At 40.7% G+C, this 18,309-nt stretch overlaps 1 long non-coding RNA gene across 1 annotated transcript in view; it reads right to left on the bottom strand.

Moving 5' to 3' along the window:
* Nucleotides 1-17,896, bottom strand: part of LOC137633980 (uncharacterized) — a 68,199-nt gene extending 50,303 nt beyond the window's left edge. Inside the window, exon 1 of the long non-coding RNA XR_011042395.1 lies at nt 17,762-17,896. This is a non-coding gene — a long non-coding RNA (uncharacterized lncRNA). The remainder of the gene's footprint in view (nt 1-17,761) is intronic.
* Between the last annotated feature and the right edge of the window lie 413 nt (nt 17,897-18,309).

Below are 18,309 nucleotides of genomic sequence, written 5' to 3'. Positions count from 1 at the left end.
ATGAATATTCTTTTAAACACCTAGTGTTAGAAATACTATATATATGATTTAAGTAAATGCTGTGACGGTAATGACAAATTTATAAAACAAATAATGTAACTACAAGGCTTTGCAAATCTGCCTCAATAAGAAAATGAGTATATGTAAGATCATATGTAGGCATTTTCTCTCCCTATGTAGGGATGGAACTATTCCTGACCCATGCATCCCATGCTGATGTAGGACGAGTCACCCAGTCTGTATCCAGCTCTTGTATGAGACGCATTGTCTGAAATTATACTCCTTACGGAACAACCTGTACCTCATTGATATCCTCCAGTCTTAAACTTCCTACATGGTGCAGTGTGTTACTTATGATCTTAAACAACCGGCGTGTCGACCACACGAAGACCTACAGTTGCTTCACGGAGATATGCAGGCATGATGAATTCCAGCCAAACAAGCATTCGTGACACCGATGTGTACATTTATGGATGGCACAAGAGCAACATGCAATCGAGGCCTTCCAGACTGGACTTGCCAAAGTTAAACAATCTGGAACAAGTGGTTCCCCAGTTAGGGTTCCAGCATCTGCATTCCCTGAAAGGTGTGAGATGGAGATATCAACCTCAACGTTCCACTAATAAAAAAGATCAATGAAGTTTTGGCTCCACCTTTACAATGTAGAGAGGCTGGTTACACAGCAATAGAGGAGTAGGCCTGACCGTCATTTTGGTGCCTAAGGAAGAATAAAATTGGTACTCGTGGAGGCCAAAACCTTACCTTTATCACCAATCACCGCCACCTAGTCTAGTCAAGCTCGTGGGAGATGGAGCACTGGCAGAACATCTTCAATCCAAGATTTTTCAAACTGAAAAACACACACACATCTTTATCACCAGAGGATTCAATATCTATCACAAAACCCCCAAACTACCAAATTCAATGTATGGTGACTGTTATGTTTCATTTAGATGGGCGGGATTACCTAAGTTACGATGATAGGCTCAGGGGATGGCTGAAAATATCCAGAGGGATATCTGTGTTTATGAAATATGTCGTCATGGCTGGACGCGTGCTTCCCTTTTGTTACAACATAACATGTGGTCCAGATTACATCAGTAATTTCTTCTGGAAGCTTCGATGGCATGATCGAAGTAGGCATTTTTGAGGAAGCCAATAGAGATGCAGAATTGTTTAAAAAAATCCCTCTATGGAAATGACCACTGCCAACGGTAATTAACTCCACCATTACATGGGTATATAAACTTCAAGAAGAGATTTTCCAGGGAAGATAGGACAGGACATAAGATAAGAGAGGAACCATGTCCTAGGAGATAAAAAGAAAGTCCTAATGAGATAAGAACAGAGAATACCAGAAGTTTGAAAGAACCAGATTCTAACCTTCCCTTCAGACAACAAACACCTATTTCCAAAATCTTGTTATGGCTGAGAAGAAGAGACAAAATGAACCAGCCAGCCCTCTCGGCTTGTGACGAAAAGAAGCCCACACTGCCTGCAGCCTGCCTTAGTTCAATACTAACATCAAATTTTTTGAGAAGAATTCTGATGTCCAATCTTGATTCCACCCTTTCTGTGACGTCTTTGAGTCCAGTCATTGTGACAATTTCATCTGAACTTCAGCAGCCCTTCGGCGATGTTCTTAAGGTTGAAGTCTCAATACTAGAATCGTCTCAGCAGCTGCAGAAAACTATTTTTCAAGTATTTTTACCATTCTGACTGTTCCCCTTTTCTATTGATGTTTTGATAGATTTCATTTGTCATTTGAAGTAAACGAATTAGTAACATTGATTTACTTTATATAAGTTTGCAAATAAACGTTGAATTTTTTCATGGGGTTCTTTTTATATTCATTTTACCTATTTCAATGGTTGTTATTGGAAACATTTATTCTAATTATTTTAAGAGCCTGTGTCGATGGTAAAATCATATTTAGAGACCTAGAATGATTTTCGACAATGTAACTAATTGAAACAGGGAGAATATAGATAGAAACAGAATGAGTGAGAACACTAAAGATTTGATAGCTTCAGGTAAACTTCTTGGTCAAGATGGTGATGATCTCCGTTAGCATATTTTTAGGAGAAAACAGGAAATGTATGAGAGACATAAAAGAGCAGCTGAGAGAGAAAGCAATGAAAGACAGCGAGACAAAAAATGAGAAACAGCGTGAGCATGAGTTAGAAATCGTTCATTTAAAGAAAAATCTCCATAATAGTCCACCAAGTAGCAGACCAGTGAGTAATGCATCAGGTGGCAGACCAGGTAGTAATTCTTCATTGAACGATGATTCTGATAATTTAGGAATGGGTGCAGTGTTGACAGTGATTCCAAAATTTGATGACGAAGATGTAACGAAATATTTCATGTCCTTTGAAAAGTTAATGAACATAGTAGGCTGTCCCTCCCCAAAAGTGGACTTTTTATTTACTGTCAGTTTTAAGTGGTAGTGGACTTTCTGTGTATAGTTGTATGTCTAAGGATGAAAGTGAGGACTTTGATGCAAATAAAGAAACTATTTTTAGTGCATACAGGTTAGTACCAGAGGCGTATCGTAAGACATTTGAAAAGGGATGAGTGTAACACTTATGTGGAATACGGAAAGAAGTTAGAGAGATAATTTTATGAATTTTTAACTTCTGCGGAAGTAGATACTTTTGATGATCTCAAGAACATTTTTTTGTTGGAAAACTTCAGAGATAACATAACTCCACACATTAAGCTATATGTAGACGATAGGCATGAAAAGTCTTTTATAGATGCAACAAGGTTGGTAGATGAGTACAGTCTTACTCACAGTTTAAGTGATATTAAGAAGACAAATAATCCTTTTTCTTGTAAGATGCAACAGAGTAACAGTAGTTTTAGCAAGAGTAATACAGATAAATATGATTATCATTATTATTGTTTTACATGTGGAAAAACAGGTATTGCTCCTAAGTTTTGTAAGAGTAAATGGGAAGGTAGTAGTTCAGAGATAATTTGTTGTCGATGTAATAAGAATGGGCATATAGCAAGGAATTGTATAGTAAAGGAGAATAATGTCAAGAAACCATTGTCCCTTGGTAATAATCTTTCGTCAAGCAGAATGACATTATGAAAGAAACTAGGAAATTTTACAGATATTTTTTCGTCTAAAGGTGTAGTTTCTTCGCTTGAAGGAGGTGATTCGACATAAGCTGTCTAGCTTGGGGACACCGGAGTAGTCGGTTCCCTTTATATCAATGAGAGTGTGCCGACAAGGGCAAAAACCATTGTGAAAGAGAAAGTTATGTTAGTTGGGTTTCTGAATACTTGTGTTGTTTGTCCTTTGTTGAAGATGAAGTTGAAAAGTCAGGGAGAGTCATTAGATGTGAACCCATTAGTTATAGACTTTTCGCCCATTGACGGCATTGACACTAATGATTTAACTACATCCAAATGGTTGAATCCTATTTTGAGTGAGGTTCAAGTGTCTAAAAAAGTAGAAACTAGGTTAAGTTAAATATAGATATATACTATGGTCATAGTTTGTTAGAGTATTCGAACATGTGTAATGGCGGGGGTAAGGTTGATCTTAGCAAGTGTGGGACTGAGATAACCGACTCCATCGGTGTTGAGAGTGTTTGACAAGTTGATGAGGTAGCTGTCGGTAGTAGTGACGTAGACATAGTCGCTGTAGTGGATTCAAGTAATAGTTCCTGCAATGGTTTAGGCACTAACATTCAGAATTTAGAGAATCACAATAAAAATTTAAGGAAAGCTTGGAAATTAGCAATAGAAAAAGAGATCAACAGCAAAGGGGAAACTAAAAGGAGATACGATCTTAAGGCATAGTAGAGATATTTCCCTATAGGAGATTAACTTAGAAAGAAGGTTCCTTATTATCTTATAAACTTGAAGTTCCTTTTCGTGTTTAAAAAAAAAAGGGGGGGGGGCAATTTGAATTACCTAACTGATATGGGTAGACGTAGAGGTATGTGTCTGCACATGAACTTACTAAAAAAATACAACGAACACCCACTACCAGTAATAATTTTGTCAAAGCGAGAAATTGGTTTTGAAGAAAACTCTGATGTGCTGAAGATTTTCAAGTCATTTAACTCTAGCTTAGAAGAAAAACGCATTGAATTATATAATGTTTTTCTCATTTATCAAGAAATTGTTAGTGATAAATTAAGTTCAACAAATGTTTCTGAACAAGATATTGCGATATAGAGCATTAAACTTATTTGACAAAGTCTGTATCGTTTGATTGCAGAGAAGATAAGTATGTTCGAAAGGAAATTAAGTATATGTCATATAATAATTTGATAGATCCTAGAGAGAGTGAATGGTGTTCTCCGGTAGTTCTGGAGAAAAAGGAACATGGATCAGATAGGTTGTGCATTGCTTTCAGAAAAGTGAACAGTGTTACTAAGCAAAGAAATTTTCCAACTTCCAGATTGATGATTGCTTAGATGGGATTAGAAATCTTATATTCATCTCCAAGGATGATTTTGCCAAAGGGTACTGGCAAGTACCTCTAGGCAAAGGAGCTGGGAAAATATCCGCTTCTTAACACCGTTCAGTAGTTATGAATATAAAGTAATGCCTTTTGGGTTAAGAAATGCAGCCAGAACTTTCAAAAATTAATGAATAAAGTTTTTAATGGTATTGATAACTGTATCGTGTATTTAGATGATCTTATTATATTTTCAGAAACTTGGAAAGAACATTTACGAATTTTAGCTAAAGCCCTGACAGACATGGAAAAAGCAAACCCTGCATCTAATTTAAAGAAATTTGAATTAGGGAAAACCTTTATTTCTTATTAAGGGCATAATGTGGGTCTCCGTAACATTTGCCCTAAAATTGGGAACACAGGAGCTATCATCAATTTCCCAATCACAGCTACTAAAAAGCAGGCCAGGAGATTTTTCAGGATGGTTTCATATATCCATAGATTTTTACCTAATTTTTCTCAGAATTAGCACTCCCATAACTAGTCTTTTTAAGGGCCGAAATTTTGTATGTGATGATGAATGTGTAGAAGCTTTCAATAAATTAAAGTAAAGGCTGTAAAGCTTCACAAGCCATTATTAATATTACCTGATTTTAGCAAGGGATTTAATATAGCGATCGATGCTAGTAACATTGGTATAGGAGGAGTCTTGTTGCATGAAGTGAATGGGACGATGCACCCAGTCGCATAGTATTAAAAAAAAACTGAATAAAGCTCAACAAATTATTCAACTATTGAGATAAAAATGTTTATTATAGTTTCAGCCTTGTAGTACTTTGAGATTGATGTACGTAGTAGTCCTGTTTTAACTGTGTATACAGATAGTTTATTTGGAAAGATTTAGGAATAGGAATGATTGTCTTATGCATTGGAGTTTAGAGCTATAAGATTATAATCTGAAGGTAATTCATACAAAAATAAAGAATGATGTGACAGCTGATAATCTCTCCAGAGAATTTTCAGGTTAAGATAAGCTTTTTTTTCATCAAAAATTTTTTTTTTTTATATATACTGAAGTTTTGTGTTGCGTGACTGTAATATGACAGAAGAATTTTTGGCTGATGTTAAGTTCAAGCTCCGTGCAAATGTTCCTCAGTTCAGGATGAATGCGTTTTTTCATAGCAGACATTTAAAAAAAAAGTTAATTCAGCAGATTTTCTTTTGTTTTTATTTTCGGGGAAAGTGTCATGGATAGATACAATACTTTCAAGAGGATATGGTATAAAAAAGCAATAATATCTACCCCCATAGTGTGAGCAGCCAGACGAGTTTCGACTACCGTTTGGTTTGGTCGAACCTGTCATCACTTCACTGTCGTCAGCCTTTTGAAAGAGAACCGAGCCTTAACGAGAGCACCTGCCGAGATAAAGGAACTGTCCTGTTTTGACCAAGATGTCATCATCTTATTCAGTGGAGTTAACTTATTTTGAGAAACCGAGCATAAGGGATATCCGTGTTTATGAAATATGTCACCATAGGTGGACACGAGCTGCCCTTCCTCTACAGCTTCACGTGGTCCAGATTGCATCCTTAATTTCCTCTAGAAGCTTCCATGGCATGATTGACCTGGGCATTTTCAAGGAAGCAAATAGAGACGCAGATTTGCTAAAACACGCCTTCTATGGAAATGACCACTGTGGTAATATATGTTCAATGTAGTTTTACATTTGTGCTCTTATGTACGTTGTGTTTCTCTGCTTGCATTTACCAGCTTATTATGTTGCTATTTGTGTGTCTTCGCGCATATTATTGCTTGTGGATGTCCCTGTGTTGTCTGGCCCTTACTTTGATGTATTTGTTTGTTATTGTGCATGTAAATTAGTGCGTGTTGTAATAGTGGCTGTTTCTATTGTTTCAGGAGGTGACTCCAGTTTTTGTGTGCAATAACACCTATAACCTATGACAGGTTTTTCCTTTTTACAACAATGTATTGCACAGAAAATAAAAAAATTTGAGAGGCCATGGAACGGTTTCTACGTCCAGAACGCTTCGAGGCTGACCCGGATTCTGCCACCGCTGCTAAGGAGTGGACGCACTGGCTGAGGACATTCAACAACTTCTACCAAGCAGTACAGAAGACATCTCCCAGTGCAGACAAACTAATCCCACTCACCAACTACGTTGCTCCTCGAGTGTACGACTACATAGCAGACTGTGACACTTATGTTAAGGCTGAGAAAGCACTGACATTACTGTATGTAAAACCTAGAAATGAGGTATTTGCTAGGCATGTCCTGGCCACACGTAGGCAGGGGTCAGGTGAGTCTCTAGACCAGTTTCTCCAAGCTCTGAAGCTCCTAGCAAAACACTGTCAGTTCAAAGCAGTGTCGGCAGAGCAGGCGTGTGATAACTATGTTAGAGATGCATTCATCAATGGACTTTCTTCTGGTGCCATTCGTCAAAGACTACTCGAAAATATAACTCTTAACTTGTAAACTGCTTATGAACAGGCACGCACTTTAGAGATGGCTCAGAAACATTCTGCTTCTTATACTACTGTTGAGCCAATTACTGCTGCTGTACCTCAGCCACAAAGTCAGTCAGGTGATTCAGAGTGTTTAGAAAGTAGTGATGAAACTGCTCATCTTGCCGCCACTACTGGCGCCAATCAGTGTTTTTTCTGTGGTTTGAAACGGCACCCTCGGTTCAAATGTCCTGCTAGGGAAGCTTTATGTCTAAAGTGTAAAAAACAAGGACATTATGCAAAAGTGTGTAGGTCAGGAAAACCGGTAGGGGATACCTCTGCTGGTAAAACTAAATATTTGGCAGCAACACTAGCTACTGTGTCTGGGGGTGCGCCTTGTAGTCTTAGAAAATCTTTGAGTTGTTTGAAAGTTAATGGTCTCTCTGTTAATGCACTTATTGATACAGGAAGCTCGGAAAATTTTATGAGTCAGAAGATTGCTAAAGAAAACAACCTAATCATACTGTGACGGCGCTGAGTAAGGGTGTGAACTCAAAGGCAGATTGGAAACGACTGAGTTATATTATTGTGGAACACTCTCCTTATATACAAAACCTCAAGGCAACAGGACATGACAGGTTCACAAGACAGACAATATCACAGAGGAAAAACCAGACATGAATTTTCATGTTCGTTTTAGTGCGAGGGAAGAGCGAAGATACAAGCATAATATATACAAAAGGAATTATGTACAATTGTGTGAAACACAGTTGGTACATGGCTCCCCCCCTAAAAATGACATACTGTACATGTTAAATAGGGCGCCCTGATCTAGAGAGGCGAACTGTAGGCGGGTCATCTGGCAGAAGATAAGCAGGTTTTAGACGATAAATGGAGACCCAGTCTTCTTTGCCCCGAATGTTTAGGAGGAATGCTTTCCGACTGCGTCGGACCACAAGGAATGGGCCCGTGTAAGGGGGCGTTAGTGGTGGCTTGCTGGTGTCGTTGCGCAGGAAGACGTGCGTTGCAGAGTGCAAGTCCGTTGGTATGTGATGCTTTGCTGGGGGCTTGTAAGTCTGGCAGCACGGAGTAAATTTTCCCACGACGTGACGAATGCGCTGGAGATCGTCGGAGGAGGTTGTAGAAGGAAAAAATTCGGCAGGGACGACCAACGGGTCGCCATACACCATTTCGGCTGCCGAGACGTCGAGGGCGTCTTTAGGAGTGGTCCTTAGTCCCAGGAGGACCCAGGGAAGCTGAGTAAACCAGTTGCAATCCTTGCAGCGGGACATCAAAGCTGCTTTGAGGGTGCGATGAAAACGTTCAACCATTCCATTGGCAGCGGGGTTGTAGGCCGTTGTCTGATGTAGGGTGATGCCCAAGAGATTCGCTAATGACGTCCATAATTGAGAGGTGAAAGTGGTTCCCCTGTCAGAAGTAATATGCTCAGGGATACCGAATCTTGAAATCCATCCAGAGAGTAAGGCAGATGTACATGAGGCGGACGTTGCAGTTTCCATGGGAATGGCTTCAGGCCAACGAGTGGAGCGGTCGATGACGGTAAACAGGTAACGATGTCCTTGTGATGTGGGTAGGGGGCCTACAACGTCGACGTGAATGTGTGCGAAACGACGCTGAGGTGAGGAAAGGTGCCCACTCCTGAATCCGTGTGTCGATGTACTTTGGAAGTTTGGCAAGAAGTACAGGCACGTACCCAATCCTTAGCATCCTTAGAAATGCCGTGCTGAATGAACTTTGCCTTCAGTAGCTGTGCAGTAGAACGGCACGAGGGATGTGAAAGGCCGTGGATGAGATCAAACACCTGTCGGCGCATGGGAGCAGGAATCCAAGGTCGCGGTCTACCAGTACTGACGTCACAGAGGAGGGTGGTGTTGGAGTCTTCGAGGGGATAATCCTCCCAACGGAGGGACGTGCAGGATGTCCTACAAGCTTGATACTCTGGATCCTGTCGTTGGGCTTCAGCCAGGGCGTTTTAATCCAATCGCAGTTGAATGGCAGCCAACGTGTTTCTTGACAGGGCATCGGCAACGGGATTCATTTTCCCAGGGACGTATTGGAGGGTGCAATTGTATTCAGCCACGGCGGAGAGATGTCGGCGTTGACGGGCGGACCAGGCGTCAGACTGTCGAGTGAAGGCGTGCACCAGAGGTATGTGGTCTGTGCGAATGACGAAGGCGTACCTTCTAAGAAATGGCAAAAGTGACGGACAGCCAAGTTCACCGCCAGCAATTCTCGATCGAAGGTAGAATAACCTGATTCTGCCTTGGACAGTTTTCTGCTGAAGAAGGCCAATGGGCGGGGCGAGCCTTTGACCACCTGCTCGTGTACTGCACCAATAGCGACATCGCTGGCATCTGTGGAGAGAAGGAGAGGGGCGTGTGGGATAGGAAAAGTGAGAGCCGCAGCAGTTAATAGGGCCTTCTTTGCATTGCTGAAGGCTGCTTCTTGAAGGGGACCCCACTTCAGGTCCTTTGGCTTGCCCTTGAGGGAGGTGTAGAGGGGAGCAAGAGTGGCGGCAATGGCTGGCAGAAAACGGTGATAATAGTTGATCATGCCCAAGAATTCCTGCAGAGCTTTGACTGTCGAGGGCGCAGGGAAATTCTGAACGGCTGCTACCTTCTCAGGGAGGGGATGGACTCCTTCAGGAGTGATAGGGTGCCCTAAGAACGACACTTCGTTGGCGCCAAAGGTACACTTGTCGTACCGGACTACAAGGCCGTTTTGTTGCAGGCGGTCGAGCACGATGCGCAGGTGACGGAGGTGTTCCTCTTTTGAGGAGGAGAACACAAGTATGTCGTCCACATAACATACACAGAAAGGGAGGTCCCCTAAGATGCCATCCATGAGACGTTGAAACGTTGCCCCAGCATTACGAAGGCCAAAACAGGAGTAATTGAAGGTGTATGTGCCAAATGGAGTGGTGATGGCGGTCTTGGGGATGTCTTCTGGGTTCATAGGCACCTAATAATACCCCTTCAGGAGGTCGAGCGTAGAGAAAACCTTCGCTTTGTGCAGGTAGGAGGTTACATCGGCAATGTTTGGGAGGGGGTAGTGATCCGGTTCTGTTTGCATGTTCAGGCGCCTGTAATCCCCGCACGGACGGAGGGAGCCGTCTTTCTTCAGAACGATGTGTAAGGGTGACGACCATGGGCTGGAGGCCTTTTGGCAAAGGCCCATTTTCTCCATTTCGGCGAACGTCTGTTTGGCGGCTGCCAATCGTTCCGGCGCCAGACGTCTGAATTTTGCGAAGACTGGGGGTCCCGTCGTCTTGATATGGTGATAAATACCGTGCTTAGCAGGAACCGTGGGCGTTTGGCGAGGTTCTGGACGGAAAATTCCCGGGTACGACGTGAGGAGGTGGGCGTAGGCATCCGTGGCTGCGCTGATGTGGAGAGCGAGGTTAGAGGGGGCGGGTTGAAGAGGTGTCGACCAGTACGAGTCTGCGTTGACCAATCGTCGGTGGGCGACATCGACCAGAAGGTGGAAATGAGAGAGGAAATCCGCACCGAGGATTGGCATTGTGACGTCAGCAACGAGAAACTTCCAATTGAATTTACCGTTTCCGAACGATAATGTGAGGTTTTCGTAACCGTAGGTGGGTATCGCAGATCCGTTGGCAGCTACCAAGCGGACGTCGGCAGATGTAGACAGACTACGTTGTGCCTTGAAGAGTTTCCTTGGCAAAAGAGAACGACAAGCACCCATGTCTACCAAAAATCGCACGCCCGTTCCTGCATCCTGTGAAAAGAACAGATTAGAAACATAGGAGGCCACCGCCATAAGCGATGGCCTGCTTACACGTTTTTTGGCCACTGACAATCTTTGGCACATTTCTTCGCGGTTGCCCCGAATCTGAAGTGGTAGTAGCAAAACTGCGGCGGATGGGAGGTATTACGTGGCTGTAGAAGTCGTTCGTTGGGGCGCAAGCGATTGGTGGGTGGTGGGCGGCTGTGTCGCCGCTTCGGCACGTCACGGGGTAGGCGTGTATGTCCTACGGCATTCATGTCAGCTTCGGTTTACGTTGAATACGCATCCTCGTCGTCAGGGGTGGAGGCGTTGATGGAGGTCTTGAAGTTGCTGTCCATAAGGGCGTCGGCTTTGGTCATCAAGTCCTTTATGGGTAAACTATCGACATCGGGTATGGCAGCGCGTACAGGTTCAGGTAAACGGCGTATCCAAAGGGCACGGAGTAGGTTCACCTCACGAGGAGAGCCGTCTGCGGCAGGTTGGAGGCGAGCGATACTGGTCATTTCCATGAGGGCAAGCGAAGCCCTTTGGTCCCCCAACGGTTGTTGCGAGAGCTGAAAAAGCTTTGCTATACGGGCGGCTGGCGACGGCGAGTACTGCTGCAGAAGGTATGATTTGAGGGCGTCATACGCTATTGGGGTGTCTCCTTGTTCACAAAGCCAGTCGGATATTTCTGGGAATGTGTCCTCGTGTATCGCCGCGAGAACATAATCCGATTTGGTGGTTGAGCGAGTCACGCCCCTGATACAAAAGTGGACTTCAGTGCGTTGAAACCAAGCAAACGCCTCTCCGGTGGCGAACGGTGAAAGTTTCAATGGGTCGGCCGCGGCGCCAACTGATGTAGTCTCCGTCATAGTACCAACGACGGAGGGGCGAGGGAGGTGGGGGTGGAAGGCAGTGGGAGTGAGTCGACTTCCGGGGTCACCAATGTGACGGCGCCGAGTAAGGGTGTGAACTCAAAGGCAGATTGGAAACGACTGAGTTATATTATTGTGGAACACTCTCCTTATATACAAAACCTCAAGGCAACAGGACATGACAAGTTCACAAGACAGACAATATCACAGAGGAAAAACTAGACATGAATTTTCATGTTCGTTTTAGTGCGAGGGAAGAGCGAAGATACAAGCATAATATATACAAAAGGAATTATGTACAATTATGTGAAACACGGTTGGTACAATACTTCCTGACGACGGGCACGTCTCCATGGCTGATGCGTCTCTCTCGTCCAAAGTCTTAGGTCTTTGTTGTGTGGATGTGGAGCTGCAAGGACAAATTTATCCTAGTGTAAAACTCAAAGTGCTGCCAGCCCTGTGTAGTGATGTATTTTTGGGGCATGAATTCTTGAAGAATCATTCTGCTCTAAAAATGGCTTTTGGAGGAGCACGCCCACCACTCAAGATATGTGGGCTGGCAGCAGTGAAGTTGGTTGCGCTCGCACTCTTCAGCAATCTGACAGCAGACTGCAGACCCATTGCTGCAAAGTCGAGACATTACTCTCAGGCTGATAAGGAATTTGTCAAAACTGAAATTGGTGAAATGCTACAAGAAGGAATAATAAGACCCAGCCTGTCTCCATGGAGGGCCCAGGTGCTAATCACTGCAGGGCACAATCACAGGAAGAGAATGGTGATTGATTATTCACAAACTATAAACAGGTTTGTGAGCTTGATGCTTACCCTTTGCCTCTGATCGATGAAACAGTGAACAATGTCTCAAGATATAAAGTGTTTAGCACCTTGGACCTGAAGAGCGCTTACCACCAAGTGCCAATAAGAGAAGACGAAAAGTTGTACTCTGCTTTTGAGGCGAGTGGAAAGCTGTATGAGTTCAATCGAATCCCATTTGGTGTGAAGAACGGAGTGGCCACTTTCCAACGAGTTGTGGATCAGATCCTTGCAAAAGAAAAGGTGGAAGGGGCATTTGCTTATGTGGACAATGTGACTGTATGTGGAGAGAAGGAAGAGGAGCATGACAAAAACCTAAATCATTTCTTGAAAGTGGTGAGGGATTACAACCTCACATTTAATCATGACAAGTGTGATTTCAGGACACAGTCTATAAACCTTCTGGGATACTCTATAAAGGACGGAGAGATCAGACCTGATCCAGAACGACTGCAGCCTCTCTTGAGTCTACCCCTTCCAAAGGATACTGCCTCTCTTCGGAGAATGTTGGGGTTGCTTGCTCATTACTCACGATGGATACCCAACTTCTCAGAGAAAGTCCGGCCTCTTTCACACTCCACGAGATTCCCATTGTCTTTTGAAGCTTCTCTGACTTTTGAAAAATTGAAGAATGAAATTTCGAAGTCCGTGGTGCAAGCCATTGATCCTACATATATATATATATATATATATATATATATATATATATATATATATATATATATATATATATATATATATATATATATGTATATATATATTTATATATATATATATATATATATATATATATATATATATATATATATATATATATATATACATATATATATATATATATATATATATATATATATATATATATATATATATATATATATATATATATATATATATATATATATATATATATATATATATATATATATATATATATATATATAATATATATATGTATATATATATATATATATATATATATATATATATATATATATATATATATATATATACAGTATAAATTTTATATAAATATATATATACATACATACAAATACCAAGGCACTTCCCCCAGCTTTGGGGGGTAGCCGACATCAACAAATGAAACAAAAACAAAAAGGGGCATTTCTACTCTCTACGTTCCTCCCAGCCTGACAAGGGACTCAACCGAGTTCAGCTGGTACTGCTAGGGTGCCACAGCCCACCCTCCCACATTATCCACCACAGATGAAGCTTCATAATGCTGAATCCCCTACTGCTGCTACCTCCGTGGTCATCTAAGGCAACGGAGGAAGCAGCAGGGCCTACCGGAACTGCTTCACAATCGCTCGCCATTCATTCCTATTTCTAGCACGCTCTCTTGCCTCTCTCACATCTATCCTCCTATCACCCAGACCTTTCTTCACTCCATCCATCCACCCAAACCTTGGCCTTCCTCTTGTACTTCTCCCATCAACTCTTGCATTCATCACCTTCTTTAGCAGACAGCCATTTTCCATTCTCTCAACATGGCCAAACCACCTCAACGCATTCATATCCACTCTAGCTACTAACTCATTTCTTACACCCGTTCTCACTCTCACCACTTCGTTCCTAACCCTATCTACTCGAGATACACCAGCCATACTCCTTAGACACTTCATCTCAAACACATTCAATTTCTGTCTCTCCATCACTTTCATTCCCCACAACTGCGATCCATACATCACAGTTGGTACATTCACTTTCTCATATAGAACTCTCTTTACATTCATGCCCAACCCTCCATTTTTTACTACTCCATTAACTGCCGCCAACATTTTGCAACCTTCATTCACTCTCTGACGTACATCTGCTTCCACTCCACCATTTGCTGCAACAGCAGACCCCAAGTACTTAAACTGATCCACTTCCTCAAGTAACTCTCCATTCAACATGACATTCAACCTTGCACCACCTTCCCTTTTCGTACATCTTATAACCTTACTCTTACCCACATTAACTTCCTTCTCTCACACACCCTTCCAAATTCTGTCACTAATCGGCCAAGCTTCTCTTCTGTGTCTGCAACCAGTACAGTATCATCCGCAAACAAAAACTGATTTACCTCCCATTCATGGTCATTCTCGTCTACCAGTTTTAATCCTCGTCCAAACATTCGAGCATTCACCTCTCTCACCACTCCATCAATATACAAGTTAAACAACCACGGCGATATCACACATCCCTGTCTCAGCCCCACTCTCATCGGAAACCAATACATCACTTCATTTCCTATCCTAACACATGCTTTACTACCTTTGTAAAATCTTTTCACTGCTTGCAACAACCTTCCACTAACTCCATATAACCTCATCACATTCCACATTGCTTCCCTAACAACTCTATCGTATGCTTTTTCCAGATCCATAAACGCAACATACAACTCCTTATCTTTCGATAAATGTTTCTCGCATATCTGCCTAACTGTAAAAATCTGATTCATACAACCCCTACCTCTTTTAAAACCACCCTGTACTTTTAAGATTGCATTCTCTGTTTTATCCTTAATCCTATTAATCATTACTCTACCATACACTTTTCCAACTACACTCAGCAAACTAATACCTCATGAATTACAACACTCATGCACATCTCCCTTACCCTTATATAGTGGTACAATACATGCACAAACCCAATCTACTGGTACCATTGACAACACAAAACACATATTAAACAATCTAACCAACCATTCAGGTACTGTTACACCCCCTTCCTTCAACATCTCAGCTATCACACCATCCATACCAGATGCTTTTCTACTTTCGTTTCATCTAGTACTCTCCTCACTTCCTCTATTGTAATCTCTCTCTCATTCTCATCTCCTATTACCGGCACCTCAACACCTGCAACAGCAATTATATCTGCCTCCCTATTATCCTCAACATTCAGTAAACTTTCAAAATATTCCGCCTACCTTTTCCTTGCCTCCTCTCCTTTTAACAACCTTCCATTTCCATCTTTCACTGTCTCTTCAATTCTTGAGCCAGCCTTCCTTACTCTCTTCACTTCTTTCCAAAACTTCTTCTTATTCTCTTCATATGAATGACCCAATGCCTGACCCCACCTTAGGTCAGCTGCCCTCTTTGCCTTACTTACCTTGCGCTATACTTCCACATCTTTCTCTCTATATTTTTCATACTTCTCTATACTATTACTCGGCAGCCATTCTTTAAAAGCCCTCTTTTTCTCTTCCACTTTTACCTTCACTCCTTCATTCCACAATTCACTGCCCTTCCTCATGCTGCCTCCAACAACCTTCTTGCCACACACATCACTTGCAATCCCAACAAAATTTTCTTTTACTAACTTCCACTACTCCTCTAAATTACCAGTTTTTCTTACTTTCACTTCGTCATATGCGATTTTCAACCTCTCCTGATATTTAATTTTTACCCCCGGTTTCATTAGCTCTTCAACCCTCACTAGCTCCCTTTTACATCCACCTACTCTATTCCCCCACTCTTTTGCTACGACTAATTTTCCTTCCACCAAAAAATTATCAGACATACCGTTAGCCATACCCCTAAACACGTGCATGTCTTTCAATCTTCCAGACATTCTTTTAGTTATCAGCACATAATCCATTAATGCCCTTTCTACTACTCATCCATTTGCCACTCTTACCCATGTATACTTATTTTTATCTTTCTTTTTGAAAATTCTAGAACTTATCACCATCTCTTGCTCAACACATATATCTACCAGTCTCTCACCACTCTCATTTTCACCTGGTACACCATACTTCCCAATGACACCTTCTACCTCTCCAGCGCCCACTCTAGCATTTAAGTCACCCTTGACAACTACATAATTCCTTCTACCTAGTCCTTCTACACACCTAGTTAATTCATTACAGAACTCATTCCGCTCTTCTTCACTTTTCTCACAACCTGGCCCATACGCACTGTCAAACGCCCAACATTCCCTACCCAACCTAACCCTTACCCACATTAACCTACATGATATCTCCTTCCATTCCAATACTTAACCTGTCATCCATTCACTCAGAAATAAAGCCACACCCTCTCTCGCTCTTCCCCTTTCAATCCCAGACACTCTACCAGACATTTCACCAAACATCACTTCACCCTTTCCTTTCATCTTTGCCTCACACAAGGCCAATACATCCATCCTTCTATTCCTAAACATACTTCCAATCCCACATCTTTTACTCTCTATCGTACTACATCCCTCCAGCTCCATCTCTTTGTCGATGTCCCACAGGATTGTAGATATATATATATATATATATATATATATATATATATATATATATATATATATATATATATATATATATATATATATATATATATATATTTGGGCTCAAGCCATGTCGTGCTGATGGAAGTTCCTTCATTAGTAGCTTCCTAGGTTATATATGACTACAGTGATATATCCCAGAGAATTTACCGAAGGTACCCAGAATTCTAACTCCTGGAGCGAATATCCCTTTAAAATTCTAAGAAGGGATATCGCGTAAGGACGTAATGGCACACCTCATAAAAATCTGCACCCCGGATAGAGTTTACGTTCGAGGAGGTGTGGCAAAAATAAAAGGGGGGTCCTTCAAAGGCCATCCCCTTCCCTACTACTATCGATAGTACAACAGCGCCATCCCTACGATAGTGGCCATTCATTGTAGCATTGAGCATAGGCTGTTACAGATATATATATATATATATGTGTGTGTGTGTATGTATATATATATATATATATATATATATATATATATATATATATATATATATATATGTGTGAGTGGGTGTGTGTGGTTATATATATATACATATATATTTATATATATATATATATATATATATATATATATATATATATATATAAATATATATATATATATATATATATATATATATATATATATATATATATATATATATATATATATATATATATACATATATATATATATATATATATATATATATATATATATATATATATGTATATATATATTTATATAATATATATATATATATATATATATATATATATATATATGTATATATATATATATATATATATATATATATATATATATATATATATATATATGTATATATATATATATCTTAAGTAATTTTAAAATTAAAAATTACTTCAATATTTCCAAATCATTTATATAAATTTATAATATTAGAGGCATTGTTGATGAAAAGATCTGGATGCTGAGGACACTCTGTCCTTCACTAACCTAAATGCATACTGTGAAGCATTTCTCTGGCAAATCAGAATTATATTCCTGTATAAAGAAAATTTACATAATTTCAACAGTTTTCTTCCATAAAAATAGTATCTCTAATAAAAATAATCTTCAAATAATGTCGCCAGCCATCACGGTAAATAAAGTTCACATAAACCTATATAGTTCATTGAAAGTAACATTGAACTCACCTCCTAATTCACATTTGATACACAAGAGCTATCCTCATGGTAGAACGCACTCTCTCAGGTTTGGTATATTTCATATAGTTTTTCTCAGTTTTTGGGAGGCACTTGTTCCTGGTTCATCACTTTTTTCTACAGTAAGGTTCTGAAATGCAAAGTAGGTTAAGTCTAAATAATTTATGACGGATAAGCATTCGTCAAAAAATACAATATATGATCGACACCAGTGCAATCTCTTATCTAAAACATATTTTTTTCTTGCCAGCGTGATAAGGCATTCAGACGCATCATCACTCTGCTCAGTGATAAGGGTAAGATGTACCTGTTTATCTCATTTTAAATTTTGTCATAAATAGTAGGCTTTGACTAAACGGTTTGTGAGAAAGACACTATGATTTTTCTCCTTTTTCATTATTAGCTTTTTTTGGAAGAGATGAGGGAGTTTTGGTCTAACTGTTATCTGTTATCGCATATTGTCTCCTGAGTGTGGGCACCTGAATTTTCTAGCCTTTATATTCCCCTTAAGAATGTTAAGTACACCAACATGCCATAGC

This window comes from Palaemon carinicauda, chromosome 43, assembly GCF_036898095.1.
Source record: "Palaemon carinicauda isolate YSFRI2023 chromosome 43, ASM3689809v2, whole genome shotgun sequence".
Taxonomy (NCBI): Eukaryota; Metazoa; Arthropoda; class Malacostraca; order Decapoda; family Palaemonidae; genus Palaemon; species Palaemon carinicauda.
This window is presented reverse-complemented; position numbering and strand designations above follow the sequence as displayed.